Source organism: Patiria miniata, unplaced genomic scaffold (assembly GCF_015706575.1).
Source record: "Patiria miniata isolate m_02_andy unplaced genomic scaffold, ASM1570657v1 HiC_scaffold_20, whole genome shotgun sequence".
NCBI classification, from domain to species: domain Eukaryota; kingdom Metazoa; phylum Echinodermata; class Asteroidea; order Valvatida; family Asterinidae; genus Patiria; species Patiria miniata.
The window spans coordinates 8,652,601-8,660,061 of NW_024037059.1; the positions used below are offsets into that span (position 1 = coordinate 8,652,601).

Below are 7,461 nucleotides of genomic sequence, written 5' to 3' on the forward strand. Positions count from 1 at the left end.
TTTGTTTGCAGTGACTCAAGTCGAGTCATTTACCCTTAGGGATTCGAGTCAAGTCACCAAATATTGTGACTCGAGTCGGACTCGAGTCGAGTCAAAGACTTGAGTCATTACAACTCCGACTCTAAAAACTGTAGAATGTAATCAAACATTTTTACGTTATCAAACATTGTGATTATTGCAGCAACCCTGTTCATGTACATGTATTACTTACAATCTATGACAGTAAGATAGATATTGGCTTATACAGGAAATTAAATTGAATGTTAACTGTTTGCTTATTTACCATGACAGAAGCATTCTAACTACAGAAGTTGGAAGAGTAGGTTTTTTTTTACATGTATGCTCAACTTTATATGGAATTTCGTTACCTTTATTTGTATAAGCGTGAAGGGTAAAGTTGACTTTTACCCCTCGGATTATTTATTCGACATACAGTGTGTATAAAAAAAACGATACAAAATTAGGGAAACAAATATTAAAAATACTAGCCGCTAAAACTTGACATCACTTTTGATCGGAACCCTCAAATAACGCAGAACAAAAATTAGGATAGGGAAGAAAGTGTCTTTTTCTCAATTTATGGCTTCAATTATAAAGCAAATTTAACCCATCGAATACTTTTTACACTTAAACAAAATAATCTTCCAGTGTATCATTTTTTTTATACACACTGTTTGATCAGTTTTCAAAATATCAACTTTGTAATGACAACAGTTTTTGGAACATTTTAAAAATTAACAATTTTGATATGCAAACTCTCCCCCCCCCCCCATCACACACACCCACACACACACAGTCGTTTTTTGCTATGCTTCCGAGGATTGGCTTTGTGTTTTCCTTTGTCCCTGTAATATAACACTCTCCCATAGACTAAGCACACAAACCTGCGTTCGAGGACAATAGGCACTTTCCTTCGAGGATCAATGGCCCCTTTGTGCTCCTTTTGTTGTCTGTCCTCAGGCGTAATGCCATGCAGGAACATACCCACACACACACCTTGCTGACCTTCAAGTTCACACCTTCAAGTATGGCTGGTCCAAACTGGCTGCTACAGATATAGCTGTTGCTAAGGGGTTGCGGGCAGCCTTAGCAACCTCTTAGCAACAGGTGTAGCCAAAGTTGCCAATTGGGACAGGACCTTTATCTCAATTGTATCTAACGCTTGCTTGCCATCCGGTATGCCTGCAAGTCACGTACTACAGGTTGGACCTGTCCTGGTAGTTCATAGACAACGCACTGCAGAAACTCCCACACTGCTTTAATCTGTGGCTGGTAGACTAGACTGAAAACATAGTGGGACTTGAAAGCTGCATCAACTGCCTGGAGTAGTGTGGGCATCATGATTGCGCAGCGTTCAATCACCACAAAGACTTGGGTGGGATGGAGTTTGTTCCTGCCAACTAAAGCAAGAACAAACAGCTGCGGTCTTTCCGATGCATTTATATCCTCCAAGTATCCATCGATGTTGGTGATTGCCTTCAAATATAAAACACATTAAGAAACTTGACCAGACAACTGTGTGCTGAATAAATGGTATTCCTATGACATATAAACCGACAGCAAGAGCAGTGGCGTATCCAAGTGGGGGGGGGGGGGGGGGACCTGTCAATTGTTGGGAAGGAGGCATAATATGCCCTTCCCTCCCCTGGCTACTTTGGCCAAGAACTTGTTTAAGTGGTAAAGCCGATCACTGCCAAATGTCGACTTAGAAAGAGTGTAATGTCACATGAAACTCAATGAAGCATTACATTTAATTAAATATGACCACAACTGGCGAAAGGCACAATTATTTTTGTTTATTTTTTATCATTGAAAAACGGAAATGGGTTTTAGCACCATCATCAGTTACCCCTGTGATTAATATTTAATTTGGATTATGCAGAAACCAATTTGTGTTTGCAAAGTCCTAATGAAGTTGTCTACAGAATGCAACAAATGCAAAATTCCCTTCTCTGACCAAAAAGGCCCCCAGTGGTGGATTATGACCTTTTTGCTAGTGAAATAGGTCCATGTAAACATTTTGTAGAAGTTTAATTTGTGGGGAGCATCCCCCCCCCCCCCCCCCCCCCCGGCTATGCCACTGGGTTTTACCTGTTCCCTAGCACTCTGTGCATGACAGTCCACACATATGGTAGTATTGTTGATGAGTTTCTCGTTGAGAAAACAGTCTATATTCCAGGAAAACATGACAATTGTATAATGCATGTTATGCAAAGACTTTTACCTGTTGAGAGAGAATTTACATCTAGCACATGTGACAAGCCCAGAAGTTCTTTCCAGGTAGAGTTCATCACCGATGCATAGAGTATGACTGGTCGCAACAAAATTGTAAATTGTGCAATTTTGGACAACCAATATTGACAACTGATTATGTATGAGGTATCGTCAAAATATATATGTATAACATGGTTATTTTAGATGGAGAGTAGATTAAGGAAGCAGCTGGACCCTGTTAGACTGAGAGCTGGATAGGGTTTAATCAAAATTTTGGGAACAAATCCCCTGATTGTCTTAAAGCATAGTATCATCGACCCTGATCACAGAATGGCCATTCTTAAGTTTTGCTAGATCAGACAAAGGCCCATTGGCGTCATGCCAAATGTGGCCAATTTTGCATTTAATCAAAATTTTGAGAACAAGAACAAAACCAGTATCATTTGATAGCTTGGAACTTGTAGATTACAGAAATATAGCTTTAAGAGCAATTTTAGATCAGACTAAATAATTAACTTAAGAGCGGCCTAAAAAGCGCGGAGGGTGGGCGTGGCCATCACCCCCTCTTTTTCCTTTTCGCTGATACCGTTGCAACGCAACAGTAAAGGAGAAAATGAAAGCAGTTTGTATTGATGCCTTGGCACTTGTGGAACATGAAAATATTACTTAAGAGGGCTTTTAGGTCAGACTAATTACCTTAATACCGGCGGGAAAAGCCAGAAAGGGGCGGGGTCTCAACCCCCCTCCATGTACATTTTGGCTCCTATCGTCGCAAAGCATTTCTTAAATCCTGCCAAGTTTCTTTGACAGTTGTTCAGATGCCTTGCGGTTATTTTGACACCAGGTTTATGAAAATGTGGCATACATGTACCTTCATCACAAAATGTCCAAATGTTAACTTTTCCCATTGAAAAGTACATGCAAATGAAAGCGTGCATCAGAGTGCCGACTAACATATCAAATGGAAGCTGTGCAAATGTACTTCAAATTAAAAATGGGGAAATGAAACATTTTTTATTGATGCCTTGGCACATGTGGAACATGAAAACATAATTTAAGAGTGACTTTTGGTCAGACTAATTAACTTAAGAGAGGTGCGAAGAGCGTGGAGGGGGCGGGGCCGCAACCCCCTACATGTACATTTTAGCTCATATCGTCGCAATGCACTAATTCAATTCTGCCAAGTTTCTCTGACTGTTGTTCCGATGTCTTGCAGTTATTTTGACACCAAGGTTATGTAAATAGGGCATACCTTCGTCACAAAATGTCCAAATATCAAAACAGGTATGGGCTTAGTTAAATGCTAATTTTCCATTACATGGAGCATGTAAGCCTATAACGTACATCGGAGGGTGCATGAGAGTGCCGACTTTAAGTAATCATGACAACAAAATATTTTAACAGGTTGAATTGAAACTTTACAGATGTACGACATATATTAGGGAGTCCTGTCATTACAGATATCAACATTTGCTTAAAATAATGGGTAATTATGCAAAAGCACAGGTAGCAGTAGCTGGCGAATTAAAAAACAAATTATAATGTACATACATGTATCAGTTTTGGGGTTTGAAGCTAGACATTGAATTGAATCTTAAGGGGCAGTGGGTGGGCTGACAGGGCTGTTAAGGTCAAATATCGTAACCAGTTGTGCACTTTGAGCCTATAAAAGCATACAACTTTGCACGTTGGTTCGTCATACACTGAATATAATGATCGGATGTGAGAAAATTTCACACTTGCCCTGTGGTGACTTTCCAAAGGTCTATTAACGGTGTATACCCTATTTATTGATATTTTAAAGAACCAAACCCTACTTTTCCATGACCCATATCTAAACTCTCGATGTGAATTCTTGCCACTACATGAAGTTTCAAATGTAGGGAAAGTTCATATCTGACCCATGGTGACGTTTTGAGGTCAGCGAGCTTTATGTACCCATTTCCCACTACTACCTTAAAATGCCAACTGTTCATGTCCCAAGTCTAAATAATGAATAGAAATTTATATTTATTCTGTTGTTCTATACATGATGTCATGAATTCAGATGCAGAGACGATTTTTTTTTCTTCAGAGCATCTGATCCCCATGTCCTCTGTTTCATGCCGATGCAGGTGCAACAGAATAGAATTTTAAGAGGCAATCCAAACAAACATGGCAACAGTGCACCAGCGAGTTTGGTAAAAGGGTTACAAAATGTTACTGGTTATCGCGAACGAGAAATAATGTTTCATTGTTAGGTAAAGCGCATTGGCTACTTTCATTCCATACAAAGATCATAAATCAGTCACAATCTGTTGCTTTGAATTTAAACACTGCGCCCCCATGCACTGCAATAACTAGACATTTGTCTCATTAATTTTGTCAAAAACTTTCCAGGCAGTATGGCCCCCCCCCCCCCCCATCAAGCAAAACCATATGCTTATGCCTTTGCTGCTATAGCACTATCTCACACCAAGCTTTGAATTTGGCATCTCGGTCCACAGCCTTCCATCCAGTCGTATCATTTTCGCGGCTGCCACTAGAAAAAGAGACATAGAGGTCAGAGGGCACCCCATTGTCTAATTGGGTCTGAATTTATAACAGGAGTGTAGAATAATGCCGTTCTTTTTATATAGTTGTGGCTTGCTTCACGGAAAATGTTACATTTTGACGAATAAAAATTATATATAAGCGAGAAGTTAACTAAGGTATACAAAGTAATTTGTCCCAGCTGAGGGCAATGGAGGTCTAACATGCTCTTTCCACATATGTTATTATTTAATGGACACCAGAATAAGTGTAGTACATCTGTAAAGTTTCAGTTCAACCTGTTAAAACGTTTTGTTATAGTGGTCAGTAAAAGTCGGCACTCTCATATGCATGCGCCCTCTGATGTACGATATTCATGTTCTATGTAATGGAAAAGTTAGCATTTAATCCTATTCCTGTTTTGGTATTTGGACATTTTGTTAGGAAGGTATGCCCTATTGCCATAAACAAGGTGTCAAAATAACTGCACGACATCGGAACAATAGTCAGAGAAACTTGGCAGAATTGAATTAGTGCATTGCGACGATGTGAGCTAAAATGTACATGGAGGGGGGTTGCGGCCCCGCCCCCTCCACGCTCTTCGCACCTCTCTTAAGTTAATAAGTCTGACCAAAAGTCACTCTTAAATTATGTTTTCATGTTCCACATGTGCCAAGGCATCAATACAAACTGCTTTCATTTTCTCCTTTACTGTTGCGTTGCAACGGTATCAGCGAAAAGGAAAAAGAGGGGGTGATGGCCACGCCCACCCTCCGCGCTTTTAGGCCGCTCTTAAGTTAATTATTTAGTCTGATCTAAAATTGCTCTTAAAGCTATATTTCCGTAATCTGCAAGTTCCAAGCTATCAAATGATACTAGTTTTGTTCTTGTTCTCAAAATTTTGATTAAATGCAAAATTGGCCACATTTGGCATGACGCCAATGGGCCTTTGTCTGATCTAGCAAAACTTAAGAATGGCCATTCTGTGATCAGGGTCGATGATACTATGCTTTAAGACAATCAGGGGATTTGTTCCCAAAATTTTGATTAAACCCTATCCAGCTCTCAGTCTATGTACTTTGCTAAGATTGCATGAAACATTTTTCTTGCAATTACCATGCTGTTACCTACTGTAAGCCATGTGCTTCAATCAGTTGTGTCACAAGTATTGCGGTCATCTTGCATCGGTCTTGCTTAGTCAGGCACTTGTTACTACTCAGGCGTTGCAAAATGCTTCTCCCACACACTGACTTCTTTAGAATCTCCTCTGCCTCCTGTAAAAATACATATAAAAACATAAAGGTCAAACACATTATTAACAAGGGTAACATTCAGAAGGGTGTGTTTCCCTTTATCTTCAAGTAAACTTGAATCACCAATCCTGATTGGACGATCCATGGCAACAAGCCCTGCTACATAACCATGTAGCACGGCCTCGGTCCATGCTGCACTCCCAAGGGCGGATCCAGGGGGGCCAAAGGGGGCCATGGCCCCCCCCCCCCAAAAAAAACGAAACCATTTTTATATTTTTTTTATGTGACATCGCAATAAAGGCAGGCAATGAGTACACCACCATCTTTTCCTCAAAAAAACATTGGTTAAAGTGGTCAGAAATTGCCTCAGATCGCACCACAGAGCATCTAGAATCCAAAAAAAATTTGGGGCCCTTAAGCGGGCCCCGAACCCCACGCCATAATTTTTTTGGGCCCACTTTTTGGGGGACCAACATTTTTTTTTGGCCCCCCAAAAAATTGTGTTCTGGATCCGTCCGCCCTTGTGTACTCCGCGTATTGCGCTATTCTAAGATGCGTGCGCCGTTCCGTGCAAAATCACACACGTGTAATAGGATAACCGATGAAAAGTTTGTGTACTGTGTGCATTGATCTCCAATTACTAATGGAGATCAAATTACATGCGTGTTCCATCTTTACTGTGCATCAAGTTTGCTTGAAGATAAATTTGTTATCCCGCTTGCGCTCATAGAACACAGAAAATGTAGTGCGTCTATAGCTGTGTCCCACATACATGTACCACGAGGCCGTGTTCCACTCGTGCTCGTGTGATAACTAATATTAGAATATTGTTTATCATATCCGTGTTTGTAATTGCCTAAATTGATGTACCTCATCCATAAATAAAAATGAGAAAAAGTACAGCATATTTTAGCGGTATGAAATCATTTCAAGTAACAAACCAGCATTGAATATTGTTAATTATCCCGCAAGCGCAAGTGGAACACGGAAGAATGTGTCCCACTTGCCACGAGGGCACATGCCTCTTAGCATAGCACAATACGCGGAGTGCGGTATGGACTGTGGCTGTGCTACATGGTTATATGTAACACAGCTTGTTGCTATGGATCGACCAATCAAGATCCAGGATTCAAGTTTACTTGAAGATAAAACACTTTGTACATGTACTCACCAATCCTTCCATACGATTTTTCCTTTTTCGTGGCACTGTGGATGTGGATACCGTAGAAGAGTCTTGCCATAGTGATTCTGGCTGAGAACTTTCCCCGGAAACATTTAACAGCTCATCAACGTCTCCAGTAGTTGAAGAATCACTTGGTCCTGTGATTTCCTGTGATTTCTCCCTGCTGAAACTGAATAATCAACAAAATAAATTAATGCAAATAATTTTATGCAAGTATGTTGATAGGCTACCGTTTGTCATCCACACCCATTATGCTTTGAGAATGTGAAAAAGGTTTATTTGAGAATAAACTTCTCTACC

The 7,461-nt window shown here is 40.3% G+C and overlaps 1 long non-coding RNA gene across 2 annotated transcripts; it reads right to left on the reverse strand.

Moving 5' to 3' along the window:
• Positions 1 to 960: 960 nt before the first annotated feature.
• LOC119727146 lies at positions 961 to 7,246 on the reverse strand. 2 transcript variants are annotated; one of them, XR_005270905.1, is made up of 3 exons: positions 7,150 to 7,246; positions 5,857 to 5,999; positions 961 to 1,476 (listed from the first exon to the last, which is right to left on the reverse strand). It is a non-coding gene; the product is annotated as an uncharacterized LOC119727146 (long non-coding RNA). The 2 variants fall into 2 exon arrangements; XR_005270906.1 differs by having other exon boundaries at positions 5,853 to 5,999.
• Between the last annotated feature and the right edge of the window lie 215 nt (positions 7,247 to 7,461).